The 22,626-nt window shown below is 36.7% G+C and overlaps 1 protein-coding gene across 9 annotated transcripts in view; it reads left to right on the top strand.

Annotated features, from left to right (window-relative positions):
* Window positions 1–22,626, top strand: part of LOC138715332 (cytochrome P450 4C1-like) — a 193,411-nt gene that overhangs the window by 56,210 nt on the left and 114,575 nt on the right. The window contains exon 1 of one of the 9 annotated variants that reach the window (XM_069848133.1): window positions 7,755–7,894. The exons of 6 other annotated variants lie outside the window; for them this stretch is intronic. The gene's annotated coding sequence lies outside the window, so the exon portion shown is untranslated. Of the gene's footprint in view, window positions 1–7,754; window positions 7,895–8,248; window positions 8,385–14,408; window positions 14,515–22,626 lie in introns of those variants that run through there. 2 more of the 9 variants (XM_069848128.1, XM_069848134.1) reach the window with 2 other exon arrangements.

Genomic DNA, 22,626 nt, shown 5'->3' with positions numbered 1-22,626 from the left:
TTCCTTCTATGATGCAGTTACAGTGCTCCATATTTTGTGACAAAGGGGTTTTGTTCAGTACCAAAGGAGAGAAGTTTACAAACCTTGCAATTTTACTTAACCCCCTTTACACGAGCACCCGCGAATTTATAGTTGGAAAATGCAAGCAAGCCGTAGCATGTTCCCTCCCCTACGGGCCAAACACACAGAGCATGGACCTTGCGTGTCAACATTCTCCAATTATCCATCCTCCTGACTTCACCTACCTATTCAAATGAAAATAATTAGGGAAAAAAGTTGTGAAGGTGATTGTTTCAATTTTAATGCAAGTTTTGCATATAGCGTGACAGAAACCTCTACAATAGGTTGTACGAAAAAGGGCTAAAAATTTTTATTTACTTATTTATTTGTTTGTTTATTCGTTTGTTTGTTCGTTCGTTCGTTTGTTCGTTCGTTCGTTTGTTCGTTTGTGTGTTTGTGTGTTTGTTTGTTTATTTGTTTGTTTGTTTATTTATTTATTTATTCGTTTGTTTGTTCGTTTGTTTATTCGTTCGTTCGTTCGTTTGTTTGTTTGTTTTGGAAATTCAAAGTTGGGTAGGAAAAAAAAGTTGTATTACGTCCCAATACTTAAGCACAAAAAATTTCAATTTTCTAATAACATTTTTATCCGAAGTGCAATGGCCTTGAATTTTTTAGAATTTTTGTAAAAGTATCCCATTTACTAAATAATTATTTGACAGCTATCCGCGTGACATAGATTATAACCAGAAGTTGCTGTGGCTCATTTAATACCGTAAGAATAGATAATGGTCATTATTACCATCCTCCAATATATAGTGTTGCATGTACGCAACGTGAAATTATTGTCAGTACTTTTATATTATAAATAAAAATCAGTTGTTTTAAATGTAATCCCAGTCTTCATTAAGTTGGTTAACTTGTACTTTGGCATGATTTTTTACTCTTTCCAATCAAAATTTAGATATGGAGGCCAGGAGGAGGGGTGAGAAACCTCCGAAATATTGAAAAGTAATTATAGTATGAAATGGTTAAAAATGAAGTTATGGATTCTTTGTTACAAGCTACACCACCACGGGAAGGTGTATGGCCTTCAACAAGATCCATCCCACTCTTCCTACTTTCCACCCACCCACCTACCCACCCACTCACTCACTCACAAATAGCATGTTTAATTACGTAGAATTTCAATAGGCATATGCACCACTGTAAAGACCTCACTAAGAGGGATTTAATTTCTTGAATCACTCCTTCTTTAGATGCCACATTCGTATTAATGTCACCGCAGCCTATAGCTACCAAATCTGAATGATCTATTTTGTTTTCGTTTACTTCACTGAAGATGACACTAGCAACATTGTTAGCTGTTCCTGATCCTATTAAAGCTGTATGAGCGAGATATTTGTTGCCCGGTTCTTCAATTCCAGAATAATACCCTTCCATTTTTCATATCTCTGTGACTTCCTGTCATGGCGGATTGTAGAGTGTGACGCTTGTATCGGCTCGTGAGTTCGCTTACTTTTTCGGAGGTGTTTGTAAGTTGTGTACGCTAGTTTTGTGTCAAATCAGTGTATTTAGCACTTAGTTCCTGCTTGCCTGAAAATGGGAAGGAGAAACCAAAAGCAAGAGGTTCCAGCTGCTGACGATGGTGTTAGGCGCAGTGTACAGGAAGCGTGGAGGGATCCCGCCATGTTGTGTGAACTTGCCAACCTAATAAAGGACTCGGTGCGGGACGCGATAGTGTCGGAGTTAAAGGCCGCACTCGACAGAAACAGTGCTCTTATCGAGAAATTGGAAACGGCCTTAAAAGAAAAGGACGAGAAAATTTCTGTTCTAGAAGCGAAGTTGGAAGAAAAGCACGACTGCTTGGAGCAGTATCAACGCCGTCAGTGTCTGCGTATCTTCGGGGTGATTGTAAGTTGTGTACGCTAGTTTTGTGTCAAATCAGTGTATTTAGCACTCAGTTCCTGCTTGCCTGAAAATGGGAAGGAGAAACCAAAAGCAAGAGGTTCCAGCTGCTGACGATGGTGTTAGGCGCAGTGTACAGGAAGCGTGGAGGGATCCCGCCATGTTGTGTGAACTTGCCAACCTAATAAAGGACTCGGTGCGGGACGCGATAGTGTCGGAGTTAAAGGCCGCACTCGACAGAAACAGTGCTCTTATCGAGAAATTGGAAACGGCCTTAAAAGAAAAGGACGAGAAAATTTCTGTTCTAGAAGCGAAGTTGGAAGAAAAGCACGACTGCTTGGAGCAGTATCAACGCCGTCAGTGTCTGCGTATCTTCGGGGTGCCAGAGTCTGAAGGTGAGGATACTGACGCGATAGCAGTTGATGTCGCAGCCCAAATCGGTGTGGAATTGGAGGTGCACGACATCGACAGGAGCCATCGTGTGGGGAGGAGAGGAGAACGCCCACGACCGGTGATCGTTAAGTTTGTGAGTTACAGGAAAAGAAGGGAAGTCTTCCTGAACAAGAAGAAACTTAAAGGTAAACCAATTACGATTAGAGAAGACTTGACTCAAGCCAGGCACAAACTGTTAAGACAATGTATTGACAAATATGGCGTCACTAGTGTCTGGACAATTGATGGCAACATCTTTGTCAAAACTGGAGAGGTCAAGAGGCAGATTTCTCGTGCGTCTGACATTCACTAGTTCTGTTATGCGACTCGCCTGCACTCACAGATTATTTCTGATTTTATTTACTGTATTTCCTTTGATTTAGTGTCATAATTAATTTAGTATTATTCTAATTGATTTAGTCTAGTGTTATACTTATTTTAACTTATTTACTATAACTTTTACTATATTAACTTTATTAATTTAATAATTAACTTTTTTTCTTCTTATTTCTTTAGCATTTAGCACTGTAATTTTAAGTTATTATTGCTAGGAAATAGTTTAAAAACTTCAACTGCATTTAGATTAGTACCATTGAGAACCAAAAGCAGCATGTTCACCCGACAATCCCTCAGGTCAGTGTACAGAGCCCGGTGTCCTCTATTAACACGAACAATAGCAACTCTACCTGCCCACTGCCCTGTACCGCAGACATACTCAAGGCTGCGCTTTCTTTCTCTCCTTTGTCACTTAATGTTGTTCACATGAATGCACAAAGTCTGTTGTGTCATTTTGACGAATTTTCTTCTATCTTCTCACCTTTAGACATTCACGTTATTCTTATCTCCGAATCTTGGTTACATCCTAATCTTCCTTCCACTCTCGTAAACCTTCCTGGCTATACGCTTTGCCGTAATGACAGAGAGGGCAAGAGAGGCGGAGGGGTGGCTGGTTATATTAGATCCGATTTGCGACCTAAAATTATTCATAATTCTCCAAGCCAGTACTCTGCCAAACCCGAGTTCATGTTCATTGAAATTTGCACCTTATTCACAAAATGTCTAGTGTGTGTCGTATATAAACCCCCACATATATATGACGTAGATGATTTCGAAACCGCCTTACTAAACGTAACGCCGCAATATGAGAACGTTATCATCATGGGTGACTTCAATTCAAACTTACTTGACTCACATTCTAGTACGACTAAAAGACTTCAATCATTCTTTCAGTGCCTTGATATGGTAATTCTACCCCTAGCTCCCACACATCATACGGAAGGTACAGACACATTACTGGACTTGATAATTACTAACAATGCCGACAAAATACTGACGCATGGACAGTTGCCTGCACCAGGACTATCAGGGCATGATATCATTTATCTATCATTTAATCTGCAGTGTCCTAAATCGGCTCCCAAAGTAATTACTTACAGGGATATTAAAAGAATAGATGATATTGCACTGAAAGAAGACGCTGCACAACTTCCATGGCACATGATCTGGACATTACGAACTGTAGACGAGAAAGTAGACTTATTCAATACGTTAATACTTCAACTTTATGACAAACACGCACCATTAAAGACCAAACGTACCAGAAGAAACCCAGCCCCTTGGATGACGACTGAAATACGTAGCCTGATGTCCGAACGCGACTTAGCTTATAGAAAATACACCCGCAACAAAAACGACGAATATTTTAACTCCTATAAACACCTAAGAAATAGAACGACTCAACTAATAAGAAACGCTAAACTGAAATACTCCTACAAACTTATAGAACCCAACACAACCCCTTCCGAATTATGGAAAAATCTGAAGGTTATTGGACTTGGAAGGGCTAGTGAACAAGCAGACATTCCCATCCCACTTGACCGCTTGAACGAACACTTTGTAAAGGACCCGAGCTTGAACGACACAACGAAACAAGACACAGTTTTGCCTGACTCAGTTCCCCCAACTCGAGACAAATTCTATTTTACCGACGTCACTCCCATTGACGTAATGAAAGCCATCCGACGCATCAAGACAAAAGCCCAAGGGCCAGACAACATTAGCATAATACTTATACAGAAATTACAAGACATAGTAATACCTACGATTGCACATATATTCAATAGTTCCTTAATCACTTCAACTTTCCCTAAAATATGGAAGCAAGCTTTCGTTCTTCCTCTTCCAAAAGTCAAAGTTCCCACCGACCCGAACGACTATAGACCAATCAGTATCCTGCCAGCCATTTCAAAAGCACTGGAAAGAATCGTACACAGACAAATTACTAACTACATGAACGAACACAAACTATTCGACGAGTATCAGTCAGGTTTCAGAGCTGGACACAACACAAGCACTGCTCTACTTAAAGTGACCGAAGACATTCGTGAAGCAATCGACTCTAATAAAGTAACAATACTAACACTTCTTGACCTTAGCAAAGCTTTCAACTCTGTAAATTTTGACCTGCTCACCCATAAATTGAGAAATATGTATTTGTCAGAGACTGCTGTGAGTTGGTTCGAATCCTACTTACGGGAAAGACAACAATGTGTTGTATCCGGGAATCGAAGATCCTCCTGGCTTGACATAACATCGGGTATACCACAGGGGTCGGTACTCGGACCATTGTTGTTCACAATATATGTCAATGATATTACATCTCTTGTAAGGCATTGTAACTATCACTTGTATGCTGACGACCTTCAATGCTACATCTCTTCCCGCTTAGACCGAGTAAATGACGCTATAGATAAATTGAACGAAGACATTGACTCGATTGTGACATGGACAAAGAAACTCCGTCTTAAAATCAATCCTGGAAAGACACAAGCAATTATATTAGGACACAAACGGCAAACCGACGCTGTAAAACACCTCGACATTTCCCCTGTTAAAGTAAGTACAGTGCATATCCCTTTCAGTTCTTCAGTAAAAAATCTTGGCATTCACATGGATAATAATCTCAACTGGGACATGCAAATCACAGAAACCTGCAGAAAAGTATATTCTATTATACATGTGCTAAAAAGGATAAATGTTCATCTCCCCTCTTGCTTAAAAAAGTCCCTTGTGCAGACACTTGCATTTCCCTATTTCGACTATGCGGACATTTTACTGACTGACCTCTCCAGCGACAACAAAATGAAACTTCAACGTGCTCATAATTTGTGTGTACGTTTTGTAAGCAATGTTCGTAAATATGATCATATTACCCCATCCCTGGAAGCAATAGGTTGGCTTACACTAGATAAGAAAAGAAATTTACATTCACTTCTCTTTCTCTTCGAAATCTTGAACTCTTCTATTCCTTCGTACCTGTCGTCTCGCTTCACTTACCTTTCTTCCCACCATAATCTGAACACACGCTCTCGTCATGAAACAATACTAACAATACCATCCCATCGCACCTCCTCATACTCATCTTCTTTCACAATAGCCCTGCCAAGACTCTGGAATTCGCTACCTGCTAGCATCAGGGACTGTCGAAATAAAATTGAATTCAAACGAAAACTTACTAGGCACTTGGTCAGTAATTGATTACTTGTAAATAGTTTCTTTAATCTATCACAAAATATTTCAATATTCAGTAATTTCATCACTATACAATTTTGTTATTCTAGATTTAATTTGTAATTCAGTAAATATAAAATATTCTTTGTTTCTCTATGATAAATTATCTAGTTTTAATTATTCAGGTAATCTTTTCGTACTTTGATTTTATTGTAATTGTAAATTTAATACTAACTGTAATATTATTTGTAATTGTAAATGTAAATTTAATACTAATTGTAATTTTATTGTTGATATTGTAGTTGGAATCTCCTGGTAGAAGGGCAGAGAAGGCCTGACGGCCTTATCTCTACCAGGTTAAATAAATAAATACTACTACTAATACTACTACTTCCAGGCATCATAAGCGTTAGGTCGTACTTCCTGTCGAAATATCTGGAAGAAGGCTTCACTACATTTGCCATTTATTTACTTCTTAAAACTTCCGATTTTCAGCAACCTGTCTTTGTATTTTGCTTAGACCTGTCAGTTATTATGTCAGAGATTTTATTTTGACTCAGTATATTCAAGTCCTCTAGATCTTCAGTAGCAATTGAAGCCATGATATGCAAAACGTCTTAACTCCAGTTTTTCTTATTTTGAGAAAATCGATTTTTTATTAATACTGTCTCATGTTGCTACACAGATTAAGAATATTTTTAACAGTGTTTTAGTTTAGAGTAGGTATGGTGCTGGTAAAGTGCCATTTCCATGCTTCACATAGTTTATTTGTAATTAAATTTAAGATATTGTGGAATTGTGTTGTTTTCCAACGCAGTAAATAAAGAGGACTTATACTATTTCTTTTTATATTACTTTAAATTAAAAATAAGAAATTAATAAACTTACTGATACATAATAGGCCTACTTAAAAAAGTATAAATATAATATAACAGATCATTACAAAACTTTCCTTACTCATCATGTGTCCCATACTTCACTTTCACTATCAGTGTTATTTTTTTCACCATTCCCGGTATATATTTATGATACGTTGAAATACAGCTTTAAACTCCACTGGTATGCTTTTTATAAATTTTTAACTGGTATTTCATTCTGGTATGTTGGATGAAGATCAAGATCCTCTTGGCTTGGAACTTTTGTCTTAAAATGGAATGTGTCACTTAAAATATTGCTGGCTATAATAATAATAATAATAATAATAATAATAATAATAATAATAATAATAATAATAATTTAATAATAATTTATATATTTAATCTGGCAGAGCTAAGGCCAGTAGGCCTTCTCATCCGCCCAGCCAGACTCTAATTTTAATTGAATACAATTGGTTACATAGTTATTACAGTAATATTTTGACCGTAAAACAACGTGAAAGTGAATAATGAAAGTAAAAGTAAATAATGAAAGTTGTAGTCGATGCTGTAATAATGTTGTAACTGTATTGGATAATCTAATACGATGTCACAGCCCATTTAATTTTTCTTGTTTCTGCGACTTATAGGTATTGATTTGGGGTCCTTAATTTGACTAAACACACAGCGCTGCAAGCGATAAAATAAAGAAACAAGTAGCTCTGTGCTTTTGCAACACATGCACGCTTCATTGCTGGTATTTAAATGAGCAGAAAAAGAGCATACGTTCCAAATTTGTGTTCTTTTGCTACACACTATTTCTAAAGTCATGCAAAGAAAGGACTTGCGATGTGAAATTTGTTGTTTTTAATATAATTTAGTGCATAGACATGCAAGGAACACGATTCTGTATTCAACTCAATTTGTCCGAAAACTGGACTTGCGCTGTTTTGCATCTCGCTGCTTCAGTTGCTCTGTTCTTCACCTTTACTAATGCTGGGAGGGATTTTAGGGGACAGAGGGGTAAAGTGAAACATTTGAAGTAACTCTCTGTTTGGTGCTGACATATGTAAGCCCACCTACGTATTAGATGAGGAGTTTAGAAAGTATTCCATTTTGTGTAGTTGTGTCGCTGGTTAAAGTGGTGTTTTTTATTGTGCCAGAGCAAGAAGATTTTTTTCTACATTGCTGATGTAAGTTTCTAGCTGTTTGTTTTATTTTTGTATTAATGATATATTAGTGACTCATATCTGTGTTTGTTATATATGTTACTTAACTTACGTATTTTACTTCACTGTGAAAGCTAAAACCACGTTTTATATCAAATCAAGATGGCGATAAAAGATTTTATTTCTTAATGGTGGCTGTCGGGCAAAAGTGGAAGGGACGGAGTGAAACAAGGGGACAAAGTGAAAAGGAAATGAAATAATTTTTTGAAGCTACGGTTTTCTATAAAATATTGCAATTTATCTTAATAAGTAATGGTATATTTTATATCCACAATTCATTTTACGTATTTATGTTTTTTTTTACTTGGTTATGTAGGTTTAAACGACGCTGTATCAACTGCAGGGTTATTTAGCGTCGATGGAATTGGTGATAGCGAGATGAGGCCGAGGATTCGCCATAGATTACCTGACATTCGCCTTACGGTTGGGGAAAGCCTCGGAAAAACTCAACCAGGTAATCAGCTCAAGCGGGAATCGAACGTGCGCCTGAGAGTATCGGAAGGCAAGCACCTTAGCCGACTGAACTACTCCGGTGTCCTAGGAGAAAATGGAATATGTTTTGCACTTTGTTATTTTTAAATTTCTGACTTTAGTTTCACTTCTTGTATTTGTTATTGTTGCTCCAAGATATTTTAAGTTTTCCGCCTCTTCGAAGGATAAATCTTTATATTTTCATTTCGTATATTGGCAAAGGAAGTTTTAATAGAAAAAGGAGCATTTTCTGCGGACCTATAGATATAGGTTTCATTTATATTAAAAATAAATAAAAAATAAAATACAATAACAAAAATAATGATAATGATAATAATAACGTGCATATTTTCGAAATGTTTCATCTCCCCCAAATTTTAAGATCAGGTTTGCTTTTTTACAATATCTTTGCTGGTCTCACATTTTTTAGTTTTACCTTGTAAAGGTAAGAGAAAAAAATGAAGCTATTGTTATTCAAATTTTTATTTACAGAACGCAAACAAACATTTTATTTTTATTCAAAAACTATTTTTTTTAATGCGAACATAATTTTGTTAAGTATACTTAAAGAATATGCTGTAAAAATTTGAGAATCCTAGCATAAAATGTGTGGACTTCTTAGCAACATGAATGCAGAGAAGTGGGCAAAAAAAGTACAGGGAAATGCGTTTTAAAGTTTGTATGCATTTTAAACTTAATGACCGCCGTTTTTTTAAGATGGTGTAATTACGGACACAATTGTCATAGTGTTCTAAAATTTCGTGACAGTGTAAAGTAGGCATCATAGCTTCATTTTCTATACAAAAAAAAAAAACTAAAAATCTGATTTTTTACCAAATACTATCAATTTTTTACCCGTCCACTTCTTTGTGGTGATGAAGTTTAGGAGGCAGAAAACGAAAAGGGAACTTCAAATCCTGGCCCTTTCAGAAGACAACCACAAAGAAACAGGATCTTGTTATTGGAAAAGAAGCGAAATTGCGTTGCGTAGTTGATAATGGAGGCGTCTTAATAAATAGCGATTTAAACAAGTTAACGGCAGATGCGACAGACAGGTGTTGGAATTACCACGGTAAAAAAATTCATCCATCAAGCTCGACAACTATCAGACTCACACTAAAGAACACAAGAATCGAATCGACTACTTTATTCGTGAATTATTGCTCAGAGACCCCCCCCTCATTGTCCAAAGATTACCATTCCTTGTAAACACATGTTACGCGTGAATTTAATTAATTAATTAATTACATTCCCATATTCATATATTTTCATTAATCCTTTTGGAACATGAGGTTTCTTGCCTGGTGTGTCGAATGATCTTATTTCTGTGTCTCTTTCGGTTTAACGTTCTTGAAATCAGACGTGTCGAAAATTCCTGTTACTTCCGCAACTCGTTCTTATATTTTCTGAGTGTTTGTTATGAATGTTTGGGCACACAATTCGACACAATGCATATAGGCTTAAGTCATAAATATTAGCATAATTTTTTGGTTCTGACTATGCAATGTTTTAAATTTTGATTTGACTGTAAAATCATTGCGAACGAAAGTCGCTTGCGACACGCTACAAATTATCCAGTCGAACTGTACTGTGGTCCATTTGTATGTTTCATAACAATGATACTAGCGGAGGAAAGCGTTATCGCCAACTCATTCCTAAAGGACAACAAATGGCTCTGGCACTGTCAGCAAGGTCATTCGCCAGACTCGGTGGTTCCAACTGTACTAGCCAAGACCAATGTTGCCAAGTCAGCGATTTTGTAGCTAAATCTGGTGTTTTAAGGACTATGGTCAGCTACAGAATTTTACCGTCAGCGGCTAGCTATTTATTTGGTTTTTTTTGTGATGCAGAGAGAGATGATATTTTTTAGTTTTTTTTTCTGTAAAGATGTTATAATTTTTATATGTACTTGCGGACAATGTTAGTTAACCATAAACCAGAGTTTAGTAAGGTATTATCACACTTTTTCATTGTGCGAGTATACAATATCAACGTTTTATGTTAACTCGATTTGGTGTAACCACGTCCATTTCATTCCTCATCCATTGTTTTACAAATAGGTATTCCGCATTCGTTAACCTCTTAATCTAATGTATGCGTTGTTTTTGTAAACGAATTGATGTATTTAATCATAAAGAATAAATAGATAATGAACTGAATTATTATTATTTTTCATTTGTGATATATGATATAGGTTATTATTTAATTTATCATTCCGCATTATAGTTTATGTAACACAGATATACATATAACTTAAAACCAGACTCATTGTTAGCAGACACGTCTCCAGCTCAATGTGAAATCAGATTTCGAACCGACTGGTGTGATTGTGAATGTGATTATTTCCGAAGTGTCCAGTATATTCTTGATCTACTTCATTAAATTTTGAAGAAATGTGCCGCATAAAACTACATACGTACAAAAGTTTAGAGATGTGTAAAAAAACAATGTGTTGAAAGATTGGGTAGAATAAGTTACCGGTGATAGTTCGAAAGCTCGGTGTAAGGTGATATTAAATGCAAAATATTCACATTTAATTACCCATGCTGATAATTACACACACAAAAAGATTAGCGAGTGTTTTTCTATTGTTCGACAACATAATATTGCCATTCACAACAAGCTTCTGGGCAGGGGTGAGTGTTATTTCAATTTACAGAGTATTATAAATATTAGAATTTTTTTTAAATTTGAAACCTAAAATTCTCCAGTTCCTAAAACTATATAGGCCTAGTTTGTATTTCAAATTTGGAAATTATGTGTTAAGAAAAATCTGGAGTTTTTTAACTACAATTTAGTGTTTTTTTTAAGCTTGTGCAGCGGTAAATGGAATTCTGAGTTGGCAACACTGGCCAAGACTCATAAGACCAATGCTTTTTTCTTAAGGTGGAATACTCTATACATTCGGGATAGAAATTTACGAAAGTACTTATTAACAGGCTGTCATTTACGACTTAGTCAAAAGTCTTTCGTTTTGTTCTCCTCTCCCCTACGTCTTCTCTTCGGTTGTCTTCTTGATGGCTTTAAATAATAATTTCTAACGAAAATCGTGATCTTTTCTTCTCCGAAAATTCTGACGAGTTGTTAGACATGATGCTGGCATTGATAGAGGGTTGGTCGAAATCTTCGGCCGAAGATTGCTTCTTGCTTTTTTACTCTTCTCGGTGATGCAATTTCTTTGTTGTTGTAACAACGATTTCGGTGATCACCATTCTCCTATATGCTCTTCGGCGTGGCTCAGTCGGTTAAGACGCTTGCTTGCCGGTCTGAAGTTGCGTTCGGGCGCTGGTTCGATCCCAGCTTGGGCTGATTACCTGGTTGGGTTTTTTCCGAGGTTTTCCCCAACCGTAATGTGAATACAAGGTAATCTATGGCGAATCCTCGGCCTCATCTCGCTGTCACCAATCTCATCGACGCTAAATAACCTAGTAGTTAATTCAGCGTCGTTAAATAACCAACTTAAATATATATATATATATATATATATATATATATGCTCTTTGGTGTGTTAAAAAAATTATTTTCATTTCAGAAACATTGTTGTTCTTGTCACAAAGTGAAATATGAGAATTATCTTACAAGTTGCAATATCAAACAATGTCTTGTCATTCACTTTAAATTCTAGAATCTTACTTGTCCTTTCACTTCCCCTATTATGGCCAAATTTTAAAACCTTTCTTATTTTTCTAGTAACTGCTCACCATCATAGATATTAGGCGGAAAGAAACGACGAAAATTGAAGCAATTTTCCAAATATCTTCTAAATTTTTTGCTACCGTATATCAAATCGAATTCTCGGCTGGTTCTTTGCCTCCGCTCCACTTCAGCTGTTGAGATTTTTCGAAATTCCTAAAATTTCTTCTGCTCTCGTACGGGATTTCTTCTTAGTCGATTTAGCCACCTTTTCTTACATTTTATAATGCAAAAGACACAATGACAGTACAGCAAAACACTCTGCTACACTGCAAGGCACTCTCAACACCGTTCTGCTGGCCGAGAGAATTTCATCACTGTATAATCCTCTGAAAACCGCCAACCTAACCCCACAATTCTTACAAATGAAGTAATAGTACCACTTCCGGAACTCTTGTAAGCTATTAGAAGGTAAAACCAGGAATAAATATGAAATCAGGCTTAAGTAAAGTAAAACCTCAAATTTCATCGTTTTCATTTAAATTATTTAAACTTTAAATCAATTGCGCTTCGGTGAAAATTTATTCTACTCGAATAAGTTTTCGTGTGTTTCAAAGAATGATATTTTACAGTTTTTCATCCCTACCCAAAATAAGTATTCGAAAAAAAAATTCGATCCATCCTACTCTCCAATGGTCTATTGCGCTTGCCGTACACAACAACGTTTCGAAAATATAACCATAAACAATGCTGCCATTCCAGCAGTTTTCCCGCTGGATCTGGTTTTTTTCCGTGTTACTTTAGCGGGTAAAATGTATCACTTTTATATTGCTGGTATAAGGAATTAGCGGGGGTTTTTTTAATATTCACAGCGGCAAAATAATCTCATTTGACAGTAATACTATAACAATTTAGAGACTACTTGCACTGTTTTACAGGGGATTTTTAAGAATCGAGTTGACAACACTGGCCGAGAATCGCAACACCAGGGCTGCCATACGTACGACTATTTTGACAAATTGTACGAGATACGACCGCACTCTATGTCGTACGCAATTTTGTACGACTATTTCACTAAAAGGAAAAATTATTTTGGAACTTATAATTTTGGTTTATAATTAAAATAAAATTGATGGTTAATTAGTCCCTTTTAGACAAGTTTTCTTCATTCAGTATGCCCTTGACTAATATGAAAAAAAAAAAAAACAAAAAAAAAAAAAAACATGCATTTAAGGGGGGGGATACTTTGATCTGGTAACTATGCTTGCCATGTAAATCATAATTTGTCATCTTGAGCTCTAGATTTCACTATAGGGCGCGGTTATATCAAAGTAATACAGGTTTAATTTTATTAACTTCCTTGTTTGTTCGGCAAAGGAAGTCTTTTATGAATGAAATAGTACCGCAGTAGCATTAAGAAATCTAAACGCGTCGATATTATAATGGTGTCGGGTTTTAGTCGACTGTAAATGAATTAATTTGATATAATTTTCAGCCGCCGCATTGATTGATAATAAAATATCTGCCGCTGCTCCGGCCAAGATCAAATTTCTGCTGACTTCAAATATAGGCTAACAAAGTTGTTTCTAACCAAGCGTCATCGTGTACGCTTTACGGCTATGACAGTATTGATGATGAAAAAATGGGTGGTGATTTGTTTCAATGCTGAATGTCATTGTAGATGTGAACAATATTCTTAAAATTTGGTAGACATATACAATATATAGGTTATTGTACGATTCTTCATCAACTACGATGGTTATCTGGCGTCAATGACATGAAGGTGATAATGCCAGCGAAATGACTCCAGCGCCGAAAGTTACCCAGCATTTGCTCTTGATGGATTAAAGGAAAATCCCCAAAACAACCTCAACCAGATAATTTGTTTCATCCAGGATTTGAACCCTCGACCGCTCGTTTCACAGTCAGACATATTAATCATTACTACATAGCGGTGGACTAAAATTGTGGTATATATATATACAGTAGCCACCGGCGTGGCTCAGTCGGTTAAGGCGCTTGCCTGCCGGTCTGAAGTTGCGTTCGGGCGCGGGTTCGATCCCCGCTTGGGCTGATTACCTGGTTGGGTTTTTTCCGAGGTTTTCCCCAACTGTAATGTGAATACAAGGTAATCTCTGGCGAATCCTCGGCCTCATCTCGCCAAATATCATCTCGCTATCACCAATCTCATCGACGCTAAATAACCTAGTAGTTGATACAGCGTCGTTAAATAACCAACTAAAATAAAAAAATATATATACAGTAATAGGAAGCTCAGAAATTTACGACAATTTTAAGCTTAAGCACGACAATTTTTATAAGTTGGTACGACGGTTGCGATTCCTTTATCTGGCAACCCTGCGCAACACTTGACCCAGCGAAGATACCGAACTTACCGGAACGTAGTCTATGCAGCTGCATGTGGCCATTCAGGTTGTGAATTAAAAAGAGCTGTAATTTGTCAACGTAACGAACATAACGTAAGTAGCGTATGTAGCGCTCTATGTGTCCTCAGCATAAATCTGTATTTTTAAATGCGTAAAAGTACAATATTTTTACTCATTGCCCATCACATCTAACTTAGGTCATTGAAAATTAATTGCATTCGTAACATAACACTGGTCAACTCATCGGCTAGTAAAAAAATTTTGTCATGCATAAGCAAGGAAACATTTTGTTATATGATTGCGGTATATATACTGTAGATTTGTTAAGAAATTATCTTGTGAAACTGTGGTAGTTGCCGCACATGTTATGTATACTCGTATTATGCAACTTGCGATTGCAGTTTGTGGCTAAGCAGTGCATCATGCCGCGTGCTGTCGTATAGATTTTTTTTTTATTTTATTGGGCTATTTTATGACGGTGTATCAACATTTAGGTTATTTAGGGTCTGAATGATATTAAGGTGATAATGCCGGTGAAATAAGTCCGGGGTCCAGCACCGAAATTTACCCAGCATTTGCACGTATTGGGTTGAAGGAAAACCCCAGAAAAACCTCAACCAGGTAACTTGCCCCGACCGGGATTCGAACCCGGGCCACCTGGTTTCGCGGCCAGACGCGCTGACCGTTAAGGCTCATTCACAATGAAAATTAAACATAACGTAAGTGTTAACTTAAGAATATAAACGTTACGGTAAAATCAAGATCATTCACGATGGGAACATAAACATAACAACAAACATACTTGGTAACCATGGAAACATAACAACGATGCCATTTCCTCAGCGCTCCACGATTGTGTTCTATTTGCAAATCACGTAAACATAAGCATGAAAGTTTGGAGTTCGCAAACTTTCATGTTAACGTCTCACGGTAATGTTTATGTCAATGGTTATGTGAATCATTGTGACTGATCCCATTTAGTAGCCTGGGCGCAAATTTCTGTGTTTATGTTACGGTTATATTTAATTTTCATTGTGAATGGGCCTTTACTCCACAGGTGTGGACTGTCGTATAGATAGGTGAGTTTACACAAGATAGGGATGATGTTGAGTATGTTGATCATGACCACAAAGGAGATAGTGATTACTGATAACTGCTGCTACCGATAAGAAAATGGATGGAATACATACAGTACTTCATTCCAATATTCATTGAACATTTTAATATCAATTAATCATGGAAGTTTCTACATCGAAAAACTAGTTACTTTTAGTGTTCGGTTTATTTGCGTAAGATCCGTCACTCTCTCACAGACAGAGCCACAACAGCGTCCATCTAGACCAGGCCTGCACAAGGTGCCGGCTCACAGTTCATGAGCGGGGACAGGTATTGACTGCGCTCTGTATGAGGGTGGACTGGAAGAAGGGGTGATCTCGTACAAAATGTACACAAAAGGAAGTACTGTTACGAGTGTTTGTGAAATGAATTCCCGTTCAGTGTTTGCAAAACTATCTTGGACTATTATTAATTAATAAAGAAATATTTATTTTACAGAAATAATAGAAATTCTATAGCTACTTAAATGTATAATATCATTTTTTTATATATTTTTATTTATCGTTACATCAAAACGGGGTTTTATGCTGTTGGCAGCTGAAAGGAACAGTAGCCTACTGATCGTAATAAAACATCAGTTACAGATGTTCGATGTCTGCCTTTATTAAAGTTGATTATAGAAAACAGTTGCTCACAAATATAAATGTTGAGCCAAACATAGCAATCATTTTCACAGCCAGCCTGTGTAGTCGTGAATATTATTGCTAATGTTTAGTCTTGTAAAACTCAACCAGGCTAGTAGTATTATCCAAACGTCCTTTAGCCCTTATGTCACATTGAAGATCAATAAGTCGGAGCTGTAAATCGTTAAATGTTATGTTTTATTTAACGACCCTCGCAACTGCCGAGGTTATATGAGCACACTTAAATGCAATCGATCTGGCCCAGAATCGAATCCGGAACCTCGGGCATAGAAGGCCAGCGCTATACCAACTGCGCCAACCAGGCCCACCTGTAACTTATATGACATTGTTTCAACTGGTGTTGAAGGAATTTATTATGACAACTTTAAACTTCTTTTCAATTAAGACAAGACTTTTAGTAGGTTATTTCACGACCGTGCTCTGAATACTGTGCTTTAGGGAACGGACTTAGTTGATATTTTTGTAACCAGAAGGTGAAACACATTAGTAATGCCGCGCTATCTCGTGGACCGGTTGAATACTACGTAATGACATTATTTTAACTAGTTTCTTTTGCAGAAGTTAAATCCAGACGAAAGTAACAGTGTAACAGCGAATAAACTAGTTATTTCGTGTCCAAGTTATTTTTGTAACCGTTACAATTAAGTAACTGTTACAAAGTAACTGCTACGTTATTTTTCGCCCATCCCTAATTACGAGTGTTTATGAAATGAATTCCCGTTCAGTGTTTGCAAAACTATCTTGGAGTATTATTAATTAATAAATACATATTTATTTCACAGAAATAATAGAAATTCTATAGCTACTTAAATGTACAATATCATTTTGTTATATTTTTATTTATCAGTACATCAAAACGAGGTTTTATGCTGTTGGCAGCTGAAAGGAACAGTAGCCTACTGATCGTAACGAAACATCAGTTACAGATGTTCGATGTGGCTTTATTAAAGTTGATTATAGAAAACAGTTACTCACAAATATAAATGTTGAGCCAAACATAGCAATCATTTTCACAGCCAACCTGTGTAGTCGTGGATATTATTGCTAATGTTTTGTCTTATAAAACTCAACCAGGCTAGTAGTATTATTCCAACGATCTTTAGTCCTTAGGTCACATTGAAGATCAGTAAGTTCGAGCTGTAAATCGTTACATGTTAAATGTTATGTTCCGGCCTTTAGTTTCCTCCATATTGTAATGTAGCAGTAGGTAGGCAACGTGAAACAGTTACTGAGAATAGGCCTACACACTGCACTCCACTAGATAACTGAGTGGTCGTTTCCCTCTCCTCTACCTATACCTAGCAAGTCTATGTGATTCTGACGTATCATCCTCTCCGTTTCGGCGGGCGGTAAACACAGCTCTCCCGCTCCGAAGGAGCGCGCGCGCTCGTTGAGCGCTATTTGTGCAGGTATGATATAGACGAAGAGCATTGGCCTTGTCGAAATATCTTCCTAACTGCAGCACGTATTGAATTCGTAAGTAATCTGCATTTGTGATGAAACATTATACTGACAATTTTATCCAGTAATTATGACTTTCAAACTCCATCTACCTGTAGGAGGGGAGCATAAATCAGCAGTTATCAGCACAGTTCACTCTCCCGCTAGCGTCTCTTGCAAGCAAGCACGGTAGTGCATTCATGGCTGCTGGCGGATTAGTAGTATTTTAGTGGCGGCGTTTCGTTCGTGCTAAAAATTACGTACCGTAATTTATTTATGGAATTCAGCAATGATAGATTAATTAAGTACACATTATTCACGTATGCATTTAGATAAGCATACTTTATGTAATTAATAAATAGCTTGGAGATTTTTCCTTCGAAGAGGTGGAAAAATTCAAATATCTTGGAACAACAGTAACAAATATAAATGACACTCGGGAGGAAATTAAACGTGGAATAAATATGGGAAATGCCTGTTATTATTCGGTTGAGAAGCTTTTGTCATCTAGTCTGCTGTCAAAATATCTGAAAGTTAGAATTTATAAAACAGTTATATAACCGGTTGTTCTTTATGGTTGTGAAACTTGGACTCTCACTTTGAGAGAGGAACAGAGATTAAGGGTGTTTGACAATAAGATTCTTAGGAAAATATTTGGGGCTAAGAGGGATGAAGTTACAGGAGAATGGAGAAAGTTACACAACGCAGAGCTGCACGCATTGTATTCTTCACCTGACATAATTACTTACTTACTTACTTACTTACTTACTTACTTACTTACTTACTTACTTACTTACTTACTGGCTTTTAAGGAACCCGGAGGTTCATTGTCGCCCTCACATAAGCCCGCCATCCTGAGCAAGATTAATCCAGTCTCTATCATCATATCCCACCTCCTTCAAATCCATTTTAATATTATCTTCCCATCTACGTCTCGGCCTCCCTAAAGGTCTTTTTCCCTCCGGCCTCCCAACTAACACTCTATATGCATTTCTGGATTCGCCCATACGTGCTACATGCCCTGCCCATCTCAAACGTCTGGAACGTCACCTGACATGATTAGTAACATTAAATCCAGACACTATAGCGTGCACTATAGAGAATGAAGTTAAATTGAAAAATAAAAATAAATTGGATATTTACCACATTTTTTAAAATGGTGGCCGTTCATTTCGATACAGACTTCAGTTCTAATATGCATATTATCGCAATATAGACTATTGCACCAAATTCCAATTACCAGTTTCGTCCTTCGTACCAGTAACTCATGTTGAAATAATTCTGTACCTACTCTATAAAAGAGTACCTTACGTACTGTAAATTCAATCTTCACTTCTCCCCGATCCGAAAAAATAAAATTACTCAGACATGCTATCTACAAAATTGTAAAAATTGTAGAAAATTACTAAATTGTAAAACTAGAAAAATTTGTAAAAATTGTAATTGTAATATTGTAAAATGTTGACATGTTCCACATCTTAAAGCTTCATTGCTCATGTAAGATCTATGGAATAAAATAAATGAATGAATGAATGAACTGTCCGTCCAAGTGGTTATGTCGCAGAGTCGTAGAAAGGGGGAAAATCACGTGACAGTTAATTACTTAATGAGGCCCTTTTATTTATTTATAATAGAAATAAATTGCGCACAATGTGAATTTATCTATACGTCATTTACAAGTTCACTGAGCGCTTTTATTTAAGTTATTTTAAAAAGTTGTATAATATTACGTAGACGTCCAGTTACTAACAGAAATTAATGTTTTCAGAAAAGAGTTAAGACAGCCCAGCCACTAGCCTTTACAGAGAGGCGAATAGAAGCTGGTGGGGGAAACCGGGATGCGACGTAGGCAAATGAACGGCAGTATCTGTGCGAAAATGATTCAATATTGAAAGCTCTTTCGTCACTGGAAAACGCGAACATATTTTTGGAACTTACTGTTTACTGTGACCGTAAGACTACTATGACTATACGCGGCCTTGGTTCTGTGTGGAGGACGGTTGAACTTCATTAGTAGAAGGGGTGGGAGTGAAGTACATTCAAAAACTCAGGTGCAATAAAAATTGAAGTAAAAATAAAATGATGTCCCTGTACAATATTAATCCGGTCCGAGGTTCATAAAGGTACAGTATTAATTCGCTCCGAACCTATGCAGGTATAGACAAGTTTTATATATATGTATGTATATATATATATATATACATACGTATACCAAAGGGACTAGTTATATATAGACTATATCAAACAGACTATTACAATATATATTATGAACTAGCTGTCGTATCAAATCCGACATATTCTCATATTGGTATGATATCGATACTGACATGTTTTGATGTTGGTAGTGATACCGATTCGAACTTGTTTTCATAATTAGGCGGTGTCGTACCAAACTGTCATTTCAGTCACTGGTAGAGATGGGATAAACTGTTCTTTTTAAGAAACAGTTTCGACTGTAACTGTTTCATGAACGAAGCTGTTCCAAAATAACAGTTTCAAAGAAATAGTTGCGTAAGAATGTGTTTACAACATCAATGCCAACTATTCCAATCAAGTGTTCCAACTGTTTCAACCTCTCATATGCTTCAGGAACATATTTCAAAGCCCTTGAATCGTCTTTAAGTCAGCTGTTCAGTGTACTCGTATTATGATAACGAACGTCATTTTTCGTAGTTTACTGTTAAGGGTACAGAAAATAACTACAATTCAAAATAAATTGTTTTTAGTAAAAATAACGCATATAACCATTTAGCAGATGATATTTTTCGCGGTATATTAATAATTAACACTATGTTAGGGCACCATGAACATACGTTAATGGGCGGCTAATCATTAGGAGATTTATTAGAGAATTTGATTCGTACAATTAAATTGCGCGATCCTACAAAGGCTACTGTTGCACGAAGGCCGTATGGAATATGGATAATATTATATCTACTTTTGATTGGAGGTCAAAGATAGCGCTACACGTGGCCTTTGCAGACAACAAAGAAGAGGAAAACTGTTTATAAATTGAACTGTTTATCTCTTGGAAACATGTGGAACGTTGAAGTGATCACTGGAGCAATGTAACACTCTTTGGAACAGTTGGAACAGGTTATAATATCATGAAACTGTTTCGTATCGAAACAGTTTCAATTGTGAAACAGTTTCAAATAAACTGTTCCAGATTTTTTTTACCCATTCTTTAAGTAGGATCTTCACAAAGGTGGCCGAACAAGATGAAAGTATTGTTTGTAGTGGGAAGAGAAGGAAAATGTTGATTTTTTGTTTGCTGTGTCAAGTCACGAATTTACTCATCCCTGCCTTATGACAGTTCCAAGTCTACATAATATGGGAAGAAAATGTTGAGTTCCAACCAGTACTGCTCTATTTTCGATCCGGGACCGAACTAGTACTGTTAACTTAATGACCCTGGACCGAACTAGTATTGTTTACTTCTTGGCTCCGGACCGAACTGGTACATATTTTTGACCATGTGACCGAACTAGTTAACTCCGAGTGAAAGAAGGTGGGTAGATACGTGTTGAGCACAATGGTCAGAAATCACTATTGATGTCATTTTAGTTCAGCACAAGCAACAGTAGAAACGATTCTTCGAGTAGAGCACAAATGCATAGAGTGCCTACATTTCCCCATTCCACAGGCCTAGAGTGCGAAACTGTTGGCACGTTGTGACAGCAGTTTGTTGAACTTAAGTTGGTAGATTATATTACGATGTACCGAAGTACATATGATATTTCAGTGCAGAAATTCTGCGCGTCATTATATGATGATGGAAGAGTGGAACAGAGAAAAATTCTCTCCGGCACCGGGATTTGAACCCAAGAGGTGGAACTTAAACTGAGAGGATTCGATGGAAATCCGGTGTGGCTTAGTGGATAGAGCGTCAGCACGTAGAGCTGAAAATCCGGATTCAAATCCTTGTACGCAACTCTCGAATGTTACAAAGGGTAAAGAAGGACACTGTTTGAAATCAATTGTGTCTTCAGTCCAATAAGGTTATGTTTTCAATGTGAAGTGAAAAGGCTGCAGAGTTGAAAGTGTATGAAAAGCATGAATATAGAAAGGGAGTACTAAAATAAGACGGCGATGTACAGATACAGATTGGCATGCATATTTGTATACTGACAAGTGCAGTGATGTATTATTGAGCAGTGGTGGTACATATAATCATGAGGTGAGTGATAATTTATATAGGAAAATAGTTTCAAACAGTGTAAAGAGAAAGCAAGTGAAGATTTGAATGACGTGCCTAATAAAGTGATTCGAAAACATATAGCTTTTTCTAGTTCCACTGACCATCTGACAACGGAAGATTTGATTCGGATTAAACAAAAATGTTTACGTTGCCAGATATGGAAAGTTTTCAAATCTTCCTAAGAATGTAGACGATGTCCATGAAGCAAAAGGAAAATGTGTCAAATTGTTTGTGCTCAAAGCGAATGAACGATTTCAGCTTGTTTGTGCTCTACTCGAATAATAAATAAGGGTTATTCAGGTATATATGCGCCCAAGAAGGTGATAATAACTTAAAAATAAGCCGTTACGGTAATTATTTTCTGAAATTGAGCGATCCAGGTGACAAGTCACAAATCCTGATATGTAGAATATCTCATTATTTCACTGGAATGCGGATGTGAAGAAATAATATCTTGATACTCAATTCTGTGACGATATATTATTTAGAGGAAACGAAGAGAAAGGCAGAAAATAGGAAAGATTGGACAAAGCTGGGTTTGCAGTGAAAGACCTGCCTTTAGGCCGAACACTAAATGAAATTAAAATATTATTTAATGGTATAATTTATATCTCTAAAATTTGAAATTTTTTAGTACTCATGGCAGAGCATTTCATTTTATGTAAATATCTTAATTGTGGCTTATGTCCTTAACTGACTGGGTTCCACAATTGCGTTAACTCTTTATGCAACTAATGAAACATAATCACCATGAATTAAAACTGCAAGATGTGTACATGTATTGAAAACTAACACAAGTATGGA

The sequence above is a fragment of the Periplaneta americana genome, chromosome 15 (assembly GCF_040183065.1).
Source record: "Periplaneta americana isolate PAMFEO1 chromosome 15, P.americana_PAMFEO1_priV1, whole genome shotgun sequence".
Taxonomy (NCBI): domain Eukaryota; kingdom Metazoa; phylum Arthropoda; class Insecta; order Blattodea; family Blattidae; genus Periplaneta; species Periplaneta americana.
Note: the sequence above shows the minus strand (reverse complement) of the source record. Positions and strands in the feature narration are given on the sequence as shown.